This window comes from Bubalus bubalis, chromosome 14 (assembly GCF_019923935.1).
Source record: "Bubalus bubalis isolate 160015118507 breed Murrah chromosome 14, NDDB_SH_1, whole genome shotgun sequence".
In the NCBI taxonomy this organism is placed as follows: domain Eukaryota; kingdom Metazoa; phylum Chordata; class Mammalia; order Artiodactyla; family Bovidae; genus Bubalus; species Bubalus bubalis.
The window spans coordinates 19,502,530-19,515,885 of record NC_059170.1 but is presented as its reverse complement, the minus strand read 5'-3'; the positions used below and the strand labels follow the sequence as shown (position 1 = coordinate 19,515,885).

At 44.6% G+C, this 13,356-nt stretch overlaps 1 protein-coding gene across 13 annotated transcripts in view; it reads right to left on the bottom strand.

The window, feature by feature from the left end:
• The window catches only part of NCOA6 (nuclear receptor coactivator 6), a 96,450-nt gene extending 92,795 nt beyond the window's left edge, over positions 1 to 3,655 (bottom strand). For 9 of the 13 annotated variants that reach the window (XM_025263600.3, XM_044927712.2, XM_025263601.3 and 6 more), the window contains exon 1: positions 3,440 to 3,654. The gene's annotated coding sequence lies outside the window, so the exon portion shown is untranslated. Of the gene's footprint in view, positions 1 to 3,439 lie in introns of all 13 variants that reach the window. The other 4 variants (XM_044927720.2, XM_044927716.2, XM_044927717.2 and 1 more) reach the window with 2 other exon arrangements.
• Positions 3,656 to 13,356: the final 9,701 nt, after the last annotated feature.

Sequence of the window (13,356 nt, the reverse complement as noted above, 5' to 3'; positions counted from 1 at the left end):
CAGAGAGAGTTGGACCGAAAGGAAGCCTGAGCACTGAAGAATTGATGCTTTCCAACTGTGGTACTGGAGAAGACTCTTGAGAGTCCCTTTGAGTGCAAGGAGATTAAACCAGTCAATCCTAAAGGAAATCAATCCTGAATATTCATTGGAAAGACTGATGTTGAAGCTCCAATCCTTTGGACACCTAATGCAAAGAGCCAACTCACTGGAAAAGACCCTGATGCTGGGAAAGATTTGAGGGCAGGGGGAGAAGAGGGCGACAGTGGATGAGATGGTTGGATGGCATCATCAACACATTGTACATGAATCTGAGAAACTCTGGGAGATAATGAAGGACAGGGAAGCCTGGAATGCTGCAGTCCATGGGGTGGCAAAGAGATGGATACAACTTAGTGACTGAACAACAACAAAGGGGCCCATGGTACAGACAAGATTAGGCTTTCCTGCATTAGAAAGACCCAAAACAAATGAATCATGTTGCTGAATAAGGATACTGAACATATATTAAAAATATCATTGCTAGGCACTCATCTCACACGCCAGTAAAGTAATGCTCAAAATTCTCCAAGCCAGGCTTCAGCAATATGTGAACCGTGAACTTCCTGATGTTCAAGCTGGTTTTAGAAAAGGCAGAAGAATCAGAGATCAAATTGCCAACGTCCGCTGGATCATGGAAAAAGCAAGAGAGTTCCAGAAAAACATCTATTTCTGCTTTATTGACTATGCCAAAGCCTTTGACTGTGTGGATCACAATCGACTGTGGAAAATTCTTCAAGAGATGGGAATACCAGACCACCTGACCTGCCTCTTGAGAAATTTGTATGCAGGTCAGGAAGCAACAGTTAGATCTGGACGTGGAACAACAGACTGGTTCCAAATGGGAAAAGGAGTACGTCAAGGCTGTATATTGTCACCCTGTTTACTTAACTTATATGCAGAGTACATCATGAGAAACGCTGGACTGGAAGAAACACAAGCTGGAATCAAGATTGCTGGGAGAAATATCAATAACCTCAGATATGCAGATGATACCACCCTCATGGCAGAAAGTGAAGAGGAACTAAAAAGCCTCTTGATGAAAGTGAAAGAGGAGAGTGAAAAAGTTGGCTTAAAGCTCAACATTCAGAAAGCAAAGATCATGGCATCCGGTCCCATCAGTTCATGGGAAATGGATGGGGAAACAGTGGAAACAGTGTCAGACTTTATTTTTGGGGGGCTCCAAAATCACTGCAGATGGTGACTGCAGCCATGAAATTAAAAGACACTTACTCCTTGGAAGGACAGTTATGACCAACCTAGATAGCATATCCAAAAGCAGAGACATTACTTTGCCAACAAACGTTCGTCTAGTTAAGGCTATGGTTTTTCCTGTGGTTATGTATGGATGTGAGAGTTGGACTGTGAAGAAGGCTGAGTGCTGAAGAATTGATGCTTTTGAACTGTGGTGCTGGAGAAGACTTTTGAGAGTCCCTTGGACTGCAAGGAGATCCAACCAGTCCATTCTAAAGGAGATCAGCCCTGGGATTTCTTTGGAAGGAATGATGCTAAAGCTGCAACTCCAGTACTTTGGCCACCTCATGCGAAGAGTTGACTCACTGGAAAAGACTGATGCTGGGAGGGATTGGGGGCAAGACGAGAAGGGGACGACAGAGGATGAGATGGCTGGATGGCATCACTGACTCGATGGACATGAGTATGAGTGAACTCCGGGAGTTGGTGATGGACAGGGAGGCCTGGCATGCTGTGATTCATGGGGTCACAAAGAGTCGGACACGACTGAGCGATTGATCTGATCTGATGAACATCTTCATAACCTTTTTGTTGAAAGTCTTTTTTGATTATATGGGGGCCCTGGGACAACTCTAACAAAACTGAGAATTCTCTCATAGCCCATGGGGACTTTGAACTCTTCTATCATGATCGAATTTTAATAACAGTCATGATAGAGATCCATTGTTCACTGTTACCTTTTAGGCTTTTTGTGTCCCTTTGCTGTACAGTAAACACCTAGCAAAGAAGCAGCATCTCTTAAGACTCTATATAAAGATAGAAGTCAAAAAGATTCTGAAGATAACTTCTTTGCACAAACAGAAGTACACTAGAAATTATCAAATAGCTAGTTATCTATACTTTTCTCCTATCCCCCTCAGTTTTTGTACTGACAAACTCAATACAAAAAGAACTTACTTAGTAGTTCTTTGATATATGCTGCCATACTTGACTTTTTAATACTTTTCGCCCACCTGGCAAATTCCTCTAAGGCAGTTGTGTTGAATAAGGAGGCAACAGGCCTGAGTTCTAGTACTACTTCTGCCATTTACTGGTTAGATCTTGAGAAGTCACCTTTACTTTTCTGTGTCTCAGCTAAAATCACTACATAATCTGAAATCACTACACAAGATCTAAGGCCTTTGCAGTTTTCATACATTTAATCCTTTACAATTCTCACGGCTTCAATAACGCCTTTCTGATGACCTCCCCAGGTGACACTGCTCTTAAAAAACAGTGGGCTGTCCCCTTCCTAGGAAGACACCTTGGGTCACCGCCCACAAACAGCCGGGTCCCTCCTTTTAAAGACACACACACAAACTCCCTAAGTTGATGAAGGCTCTCTCTCTTCTTGCCAACCAGTTCCACTCTGCATTCTTTTGCTGGCCAGCTCCTGCACCCAAACCTCAATCCCCCTTCTCTCTTCATCAAAACCTTACTTTTTCTGTTGCTCTTGCCAATACGGAGTGCAGAATCCTGGGGGCACATATGTCCTCAGTCCCTTGGGAGTTACACGGACTTGCTCCGCAACTCTAACGACTAGACCAGTCTGATATTCGCCTCTGTACCGAAAGGGCCCCCATTTCCAATCAACCCTTTCACCACCACCACCCCGCCCCCCGCAAAGAAATGTCCCAGCCCTGACAGCCTGGGCTCAAATCCCACGCCCCGCCGCGCCCTACCGGCCTGGGGTCCTGAAGACGGACCACGACCTAACCCAGCTCCAGTTCCTGCTCCCCAAGCCCCACGGATCCCGATCCCGATCCCGTTTGGATCCGGCGACCCCGGCCACTACCCCACGTCCGACTCCCTCCAGTTCCTCAGGCTTGGAGCGCCACCCCGTGCAGACCCCGGCCGGCTCAGCACTCCCTCAGCTCCCGGACACCGAGTCCCGCACCCTCCCCACCACTGCTGGGCCCCCAGCAGTCCCCAGCGCCCGCGCCCGCAGGCCCCGGGCCCGCTCCCCAACATGGCGACGGGGACACGAGCGCGGCGGGCGGGCGGGGCGGCTACGGGCCGGGACCGCACAGGGGCCGTGCTCCACGGTCCGCCGGCGCCATTTTTCCGCGCCGGGCCCGGGCGGCGCCTCCTTCCCGCGGAGCCAGCCGGGCCGGCACCGCGGACGCCCGGCGGGCCCACCCCTTACGGGCCCGCGTCGCCGTCAGCTCACCTGAGCGCGGCCCCGGCCCTCCAGGGCGGGCCTCGGAGCACCGGCCCGGGCCGTGCGTGCCCGCGGCCCTCCGTGTGTCTGTCGGTCCGTCCTCGCGTGCGCCCGTCTATCCGGCCGTCGGCGCCCGGCCGCCCGCAGCCCGACCCGGCTGGGCCTCAGGGAGCCGGCGGGGAGGGGGATGGGCCGGACCGGGTCGGGGAGGGAGGGGGAGGGAGGGAGAGAGGGTGGGAGCGCGGGAGAGGGCGGGGCAGGGTGGGGGCGGGGCCTTGGCCACGTGACCAAACGTCCCCGAGAGCGCTGGGCCGAGCGCGCGCCAGCTCGGTTGGGTGCAGATCTCGGAGCCGGGATATGAGATTGTTTGTCTCCTGGAGCTGTAATATTGCCAGTGGCTGCTGCCCCCATCTTGGAGTCACTGCACAGCCGTATGGGAACCCTCTAAGCTGAGTGTTCTTGGGCAAGTCAACTCTCCAGTCCTCAGTTTATGCACCTGAGATATGGATATAGTAATAGTCTTTGCAAAGAGGAAATTAGGGAAAGCATGGAAAGCCCTTGGCACAGTGCCTGATACATAGTATCTAATAATGCTAATGATGATAAAGATCATCTTTAGCCTTTATTACTGATGTCTGCCTGTAAGTCCCATCACTGTAACCCTAGCAGACTCAGTGGGTACAAGAGAGTGTGGCCCTTTCCCCCTCTTCCCAAATGTAGGGAGGCCTCCTGAGCACTGGGCTTGATGCCTGTCCTAAAGGCCTGGATTCAGATCTGGCTTTCGCTCTTGATAACTGTGTAATTTTCCTTTGCCTCAACTTCAACTTCCTCATCTGTGAAATGGGAGTTAAGGGTCTATTACAAGCATCATGTTAGATAGATAAGCAGGGGATTGTTAACTGATTATACAGCTCAGGCATATTGGTCTCATCTAAGAAAAATGAGAGTCATTTCATTCCACCAATATATTTATTGAGCACACACTATGTGCTTGGAGTGGTGCAGTAGCCCTCTAAGGCGAGTCCACATTCTCCCTGGCTCCCCTCCAACCTATTCTCCACCCTGCTGTCAGAGCAATATTTCTAAGTCAAAAATCTGATCATGTCTCTCCTCTATTTAAAACTATTTGATGGTTCATAATGGAGAAGGCAATGGCACCCCACTCCAGTACTCTTGCCTGGAAAATCCCATGGACAGAGGAGCCTGGTAGGCTGCAGACCATGGGGTCGCTAAGAGTCGGACACGACTGAGCGACTTCACTTTCACTTTTCACTTTCATGCATTGGAGAAGGAAACGGCAACCCACTCCAGTATTCTTGCCTGGAGAATCCCAGGGACAGGGGAGCCTGGTGGGCTGCTGTCTGTGGGGTCGCACAGAGTCGGACACAACTGAAGCGACTTAGCAGTAGCAGCAGCAGCAGTGCTCTTATGATAGAGGCCAAATAGATGTCTCACTCTTGCCCTTCCCACATCGCCAGGCTTATCTCCTAGCACTCTTTAACTCTCTCTGGACTGTAAGTACATTGATCTTCACATTCTGTACTTCCTTCCTTCTTAGGATCCTTGCACGTGCTGATCGGTCCATCTGGTGTGCTCCCCCTCCTCATTAGATAATTTGTCAGCCTTCAGATCCCTGCTCAAACATCACTACCCCCAAGGACACCTTCTCCGAGGATTCTTTAGGCAAGTTCTCTTGCTTGTCCTCAATAGGACTTATTAGGTTGTTTATCACCTGTCTTCTCGAGGCTGTGGACCTCATTAGGAGGGAGAGTTTATCCATCTTGTTTACCACCGTTTTCTCAGCACGTAGTACAGGGCCTGGCACAGAGCATATGTCCAGTAAATATTTGTTGTGTGTGAATCCTGAGAATGGTGGTTGGACCCTAAAGGGCAGAGAAAAATAAAAGAGAACCACAGGCAGCCAAAAGGGCACCTTGGACACTTGAGCCCAAGAAATTAACACCAAGAGGGTTTACAAGAGCCTGGAAAAAAATGTTTAAGCTTTTTATTCTTTTAGAAAATGGAGTATGATTTACATACAGGAAAATGCAAACATCTTAAGTGTACACCTGATACATTTTTACCTGTATTCCTGTTTACCACCACAGTTATCATTTTAATTTCAAAAAGTTAAATATAGAATTACCATCTGATCCAGAAATACTACTTCTGGATATTTACCCCAACAAAGTAGAAGCAGGGACTTAAACAGATATTTGTACACTCATGTTCACAGCAGCATTATTCACATAGCCAAAAGGTAGAAGCAGGCTGTATATCTGTCAGATGAATGGATAAACAAAATGCAGCATATACATACAATGTAACATTAACCTTAAAAAGGAAGGAAATTTCGGCACATCCTATAACATTGCAGACTTTGAAGACATTATTCTAAGTAAAATAAGTCAGTCACAAAAGATCAACTACTATGTGATTCTTCATACGAGGGTCCTGAAAAAGAAAGCTGAAACTGTTGGTGGCTCAGTCGTGTTCGGCTCTTTGTAGCCTTCCAGGCTCCTCTGTCCATGGGATTTCCCAGCAAGAATATTGGAGTGGGTTGCCATTTCCTTCTCCAGGGGATCTTTCTGACCCAGGAATCAAACCCGGGTCTCCTGCATCTCAGGCAGATTCTTCACTGACTGAGCTACGAGGGAAGCCCCTATTAGCTGTGTGACTTCAGGTAAATCTGGAGTTCTTATCTTAAGGATGATACAACTTGGACCAAAAGGAGAAAAATGACTCGTCCCACAGGGTCCGAAGTATTTTTTCCCTTTGTTTTTAAATCCTTACATGGTTTTTGTTCCCAAAAGACTATAAACTCTATTTTTGTAGTATCATAGCCTGTAATATAACTTAACATTTTTGTGCTACAATTGCCTCATCTGTAAGGTGCAGATAATAAGGGTACCTTACAGGATCAGACGCTAAAGAATCTGCCTGCAATGCAGGAGACCCAGGTTCAGTCCCTGGGTGGGGAAGATCCCTTGGAGAAAGCAACGGCTACCTGCTCCAGTATTCTTGCCTGGAGAATCCCACGAACAGAGAAGCCTGGTGGGCTACAGTCCATGGGCTCGCAAAGAGTCGGACACAACTGAGTGACTTTCAGTTCAGTCCAGTTCATTCGCTCAGTCGTGTCTGACTCTTTGCGACCCCATGGACTGCACCATGCCAGGCTTCCCTGTCCATCACCAACCCCCGGAGCTTACTCAAACTTGTGTCCATAGGGTTGGTGATGCCATCCAACCATCTCATCCTCTGTCATCTCCTTCTCCTCTTGCCTTCAATCTTTCCCAGCATCAGGGTCTTTTCCAATGAGTCAGTTCTCACATCAGGTGGCCAAAGTATAGGAGTTTCAGCTTCAGCATCAGTCCTTCCAATGAATATTCAGGACTGATTCCTTTTAGGATGAACTAGTTGGATCTCTTTGCAGTCCAAGGGACTCTCAAGAGTCTTCTCCAACACCACAGTTCAAAAGCATCACTTCACTTCCACTTCACTTCAAAATGAATTAGTAGATACAAAATGTTTAGAAGAGTGACTAGCACTTATGATAGCCTCAATAAGCAACAGACTACCTGAGGCCTCTGAAGAGGTTATCAGGCTGTTTCATAGAATTCTTTGAGCAAGAAAAGCAGTCCTGAGACATCCAGGACCGTTCTGGATTCAGATTTAGATAAAGAGAAAGTGTTAGATGCTCTGCTGCTGCTGCTGCTAAGTCGCTTCAGTCGTGTCCGACTCTGTGCGACCCCATAGACGGCAGCCCACAAGGCTCCACCGTCCCTGGGATTCTCCAGGCAAGAACACTGGAGTGGGTTGCCATTTCCTTCTCCAATGCATGAAAGTGAAAAAATAAAGTGAAGTCGCTCAGTCGTGTCTGACTCCTATCAACCCCATGGACTGCAGCCCACTAGGCCCCTCTGTCCATGGGATTTTCCAGGCAAGAGTAGTGGAGTGGGTTGCCATTACCTTCTCAGTCGTATGCAATTCTTTGTGACCCACGGACTGTATGTTGGCTGCCAGGCTCCTCTGTCCATGGAATTCCAGCCAAGAATACTGAAGTGGATTGCCATTTCCTTTTCCAGGGGATCTTCCTGACCCAGGGATCAAAACTGGGTCTCCTGCACTGCAGACAGATTCTTTACTGTTTGATCCACCAAGGAAGTCCAATAGATAAAGAGAAAGCAAATCAATTATTCTTTGAGGTGAACAATTTGGCTTTTTTTTAAATTGGAGGATAGTTGTTTTACAATGTTGTTTTAGTTTCTGCTGTACAACTACATGAATCAGCTATAAGTATACATATCTGCCCTCCCTTTTGAGCCTCCGTCCCACCCCACCATCCCACCCATCTAGGTCATCACTCATCACAGAGCCGGGAGCTGAGCTCTCTTTGTTATACAGCAGCTTCCCACCAGGTATCTATTTTACACTTTGTAGTGTGTATATGTCAGTGCTAATCTCTCAGTTTGTCCCATTCTCTCCTTCCCACTCTGTGACCACAAGTCTGTTCTTTACGTCTGCATCTCTATTTTTGCCCTACAAATAAGTTTATCAGTACCATTTTATTAGATTCCATATATATGTGTTAGGGCTTCCCTCGTAGCTCAGTCGGTCAAGAATCTGCCTGCAATGCAGGAGACTTGGGTTCAGTTCCTGGGTCGGAAAGGTACCCTGGAGAAGGAAATGGCAACCCACTTCAGTATTCTTGCCTGGAGAATTCCATGGACAGAGGAGCCCGGTAGGCTACATAGTCCATGCAGTCGCAAGGGTCGAACACAACTTAGCGACCAAACCACAACCACCACGTATATATGTGTTAATGTAGGATATTTGTTTTTCTCTTTCTGACTTACTTTGATCTGCATTTTTTGAACATCTATTTTCATGTTTGTCCAATGGGCTTAAGCTTTGCAGTGGTAAGACTGATAGTGAACACTAGAACCATGTCTTTAAGAACAACATCAAACAGAAAAAAAAAAGACTAAAACCTACTAGAGAGCATCAACATGCTACTGTCTGTGGGATTCATCACGATGGTGCCAAATGGCAAGGTTATCACATTTGGTTAGGCAAGTTGTGTCTTACTGGAGGACATCACATGTAAGTGGATGCCACTCACTGGTTCACACTGTAATGTATACCTTTATTGTGGTAATTTACCAGTAGATGGCAGTAACGTGCCTTATTATTACAAAATCAGTTCGGTTTTCAGACAATAGGAAATAAAGTGTCTTGAAGAGGGATAAAAATTTTGAAAAATAGAATACACAATCAAAAAAATGAAAGAGTATCAAGAAGATACCAAAAAAAAAGGAGAAATATTCTAGGACTTATAAAACCTGATTTCAAAAATATTCTGAAAATTGTAAACATTATATTTGCATATAACATAAAGACGTGAAAATACACAACTCATAAGTGTAAAGCCTGATGATTTTTCACAAAATGAACACACATGTCCAATTCAGTTCAGTTCAGTTGCTCAGTCGTGTCCTACTCTTTGCAACACCATGGACTGCAGCATGCCAGGCCTCCCTATCGATCACCAACTCCTGGAGTTTACCCAAACTCTTATCCATTGAGTCGGTGATGCCATCCAACCACCTCCATCCTCTGTTGTCCCCTTCTCCTCCCGCCTTCAATCTTTCCAAGCATCAGGGTCTTTTCCAATGAGTCAGTTCTATGCATCAGGTGGCCAAAGTATTGGAGTTTCAGCTTCAACATCAGTCCTTCCAGTGAACACTCAGGACTGATCTCCTTGAGGATGGACTGGTTGGATCTCCTTGCTGTCCAGGGGACTCTCAAAAGTCTTCTTCAACACTGCAATTCAAAAGCATCAATTCTTCAGTGCTCGGCTTTCTTTATAGTCCAACTCTCACATCCATACATGACTACTGGAAAAACCATAGCTTTGATTAGACGGACCTTTGTTGGCAAAGTAATGTCTCTGCTTTTTAATATGCTGTCTAGATTGGTCATTACTTTCCTTCCAAGGAGTAAGTGTCTTTTAATTTCATGGGGGCAGTCACCATCTGCAGTGATTTTGGAGCCCCCCAAAATAAAGTCTGCCACTGTTTCCACCGTTTCCCGATCTATTTCTCATGAAGTGATGGGACCGGATGTCCAACTAACATCGAAATCAAGAAACAGAACATTCAAGCCCCACAAAAGCTCGTTCGTTCTCCTTTTCCACACCTCTGAGGGTAAACAGTATTCTGAATTTTAACTTCATAGATTAGGTTTATCACGTATTAAATTTTATGTAAATGGAAGCATATAAAATGTGCTCTTTTGAGTCTGCCTTCTTTTGCTCAATTTTGTGTTTTTGAGATTCTTCTATATTGTTGCAGGTAGTTGTAGTTGGTTCCATTTCATTGCTACATACAGTTCCTAATTTTAATTTGTCACAATTTAGCCATTCTACTGATGATGAGCATTTCAGTTTTCACTGTAGGTCAACTTTTAATAGTACTACTATGAACCTTCTTGCCTATGTATTTGAGTAAACACATGTATAATTTTTGCTAGATTTATACCTAGGATTATGATTGCTCGGTCCAGGAGAAATATCAGTTACCTCAGATATGCAGATGACATCATCCTTATAGCAGAAAGCGAAGAGGAACTAAAGAGCCTCTTGATGAAAATGAAAGTGGAGAGTGAAATAACTGGCTTAAAACTCAATGCTCAAAAAATGAAGATCATGGCATCCGGTCCCGTCACTTCATGGCAAATAGATGGAAAAACAATGGAAACAGTGACAGACTTTTCTTGGGCTCCAAAATCACTGCAGATAGTGACTGCAGCCATGAAATTAAAAGACGCTTGCTCCTTGGAAGGAAAGCTGTGACAGACCTAGACAGCATATTAAAAAGCAGACATTACTTTGCTGACAAAGGTCTGTCTAGTCAAAGCTATTGTTTTTCCAGTAGTCATGTATGCATGTGATAGTTGGGCCATAAAGAAAGCTAACCACCAAAGAATTGAAGCTTTTGAACTGTGGTGTTGGAGAAGACTCTTGAGAGTCCCTAGGACTGCATGGAGGTCAAACCAGTCAATCCTAAAGGAAATCAGTCCTGAAAATTCATTGGAAGGACTGATGCTGAAGCTGAAACGCCAGTACTTTGGCCATCTGATGTGAAGAACTGACTCATTGGAAATGAGTCTGATGCTGGAAAGGATTGAAGGCAAGAGGAGAAGGGGACGACAGAGGATAAGATGGTTGGATGGCATCACCGACGCTATGGACATGAGTTTGAGTACGCTCTGGGAGTTGGTGATAGACGGGGAAGCCTGGCATGGTGCAGTCCATGGGGTCGCAAAGAGTCAGACACGACTGAGTGACTGAATTGAAGTGAACTGAACCAGGTCTTAGTTATAGCATGTGGGATCTAGTTCCCTGTGAGGTGAAAAGTCGCTCAGTTGTGTTCAACTCTTTGACTCCATGGACTATACAGTTCATGGAATTCTCCAGGCCAGGATACTGGAGTGGGTAGCCTTTCCCTTCTCCAGGGGATCTTCCCAACCCAGGGATCAAACCGGGGTCTCCTGCATTGCAGGCGGATTCTTTACCAACTGAGCTATCAGGGAAGCTGCTAGTTCCCTGACCAGGGATCAAACCCAAGCCCTCTGCACTGGGAGCACAGAATCTTAGCTACTGAACCACCAGGGAAGTCCCCTTTATCAGGTATTTGGTTGCAAACATCTTTCATTTTGGGGGTTGTCTTTTCACTCTCTTGATAGTGTCCTTTGATGGGCAAAAATTTTAAATTTTGATGCAGTTTAGTTTACCTCCTTTTTTCTTCCATTGTTTGTGCTTTTGTTTGTCATAGATCCAAAGTCATGAAGATTTACTTCAGTGTTTCTTTCTAAGAGTTTTATAGTTTTAGGTCTTACATTTAGCTCTTTGATACACTATGAGTTATTTTATGTATATGATGTGAGTTAAGGGTCAAACTTCATTCTTTTGTCAGTCAATATTTAGTTGTATTAGCATAGTTTGTTGAAGAGCCTATTCTTTTTCCATTGAATGATCTCGGCATCCTTGTGAAAAGTCAAGATAGATTGATCATGGGTAGATGGGTTTATTTCTGAACTCTCAATTCTATTCCATTGATATATTCATCCTCCTAACAGTAGCACAGTGTTTAGATTCCTGTAACTTTGTCGTATAGTAAGTTTTGAAGTCAGGAAGCTTCGTATCTTAACTAAGATATGAAGGAAATACCTAAAATACCCAACTTAAGAAGCAAATGGGTATATCCTGGAGTTATTTTAGGTTGGAGAGAATATCTTAAAAATTGTTTAAATTTCCAAGTTTATTTTTTCTTTATTTCATAGTCAGCTAAAGTTAGCTTCTCAGTATGAGGTAAATTTATGCTTTCTATTTTGAACTGTGGTGTTGGAGAAGACTGTTGAGAGTCCCTTGGACTGCAAGATCCAACCAGTCCATGCTAAAGGAGATCAGTCCTGGGTGTTCATTGGAAGGACTGATTTTGAAGCTGAAACTCCAATACTTTGGCCACCTGATGCATAGAACTGACTCATTGGAAAAGACCCCGATGATGGGAAAGACTGAGGGCAGGAGGAGAAGGGGACGACAGAGGATGAGATGGTTGGATGGCATCACCGACTCCATGGACATGAGTTTGAGCAAGCTCCGGGAGTTGGTGATGGACAGGGAGGCCTGGCGTGCTGTAGTTCATGGGGTTGCAAAGAGTCGGACATGACTGAGCGACTGAACTGAACTGATGGTAGATCAAGAGAGTAAAACCTGAATAAAGTAAAAATAATTAAGAAAATAATGTCCAGGCAAACCTTGTCTGTCTTCCTCATCAGTGTTCCCAGTGCATCAGGAAGTGTATGGCACAGAGTAGACACTTAAGAAAATATTCATGAAGTAAAATATGATATTTCATATACTGAGTGAGGAAGCAGACTTTCCAAGATATCAGAATCTTGCTTTGATAAATAAGAATTTTTCCACTTGACAAATCTTTTATTCAAAGCTGTCCTATCATTATTTGTATATTTAAGAAATAAAATGACCCCAAGATGCCCATGTAACCCCTCAAAACCTGCTGCATGGAAGGTCCTGTAACATCAACGTAGGAGAGTTGGTATGACCACAGGTGTTACTCAAGCATTTAAAGATATCAGGACAAGGATAATCAAAGCTTCATTGGAAACCACCCAAATATCCATCAATAGGAAACCAGTTAAAATGTTTAATGAACTATGATGAATCATTATAAATTATCAGGTAAATCTATATATCTTGATATTGACATGAAAAAATGTCCATGTTATATAGGTAAGTGGAAAAAAAAAAAAAGATGTTGTAGACACTGCGACTTACATAATCCCATTTTTACTTTTAAAAAGAACAGTGAGGGACTTCCCTGGTGGCCAGTGGTTAAGACTTCAAGCTCCCAATGCAGGGGGCCCAGTTTGATCTCTCATCAGGGAACTAAGACCCAACGCAGCCAAATAAATAAAACATTATTTAAAAAATAAATAAATAGAATGATGATGTATGTGATAGCTACAGAAAAAAGTAGTTGGAGGAATATGTGAGATTTTTGGAGGAGTTGGAGGAATATGTGAGGAACAGTGAGATTATTGAAAAGTTGAGATTTTGAGGACATGGATCATTTATATGCTTATGAAATGTTTGATATTTGAATGACTGGTATATCTGTGATCAGATAAAGTAATAAAGTTTTTTTCAGAGAAGAGAGGGACATGATCTTTGGAGTCAAACAAACTGCTTTTATATCACAGATCTGCCAGCTATCAGCTGGGTGACCTTGGACAAGTTATTTCATGTCTCTGAACCACAATTTTCGTATACGATAAAATGGAGAAATTAGTATCAGCCTCATAAGAATGTTGTGCTGACCTTAACAGTTTCATCACATACT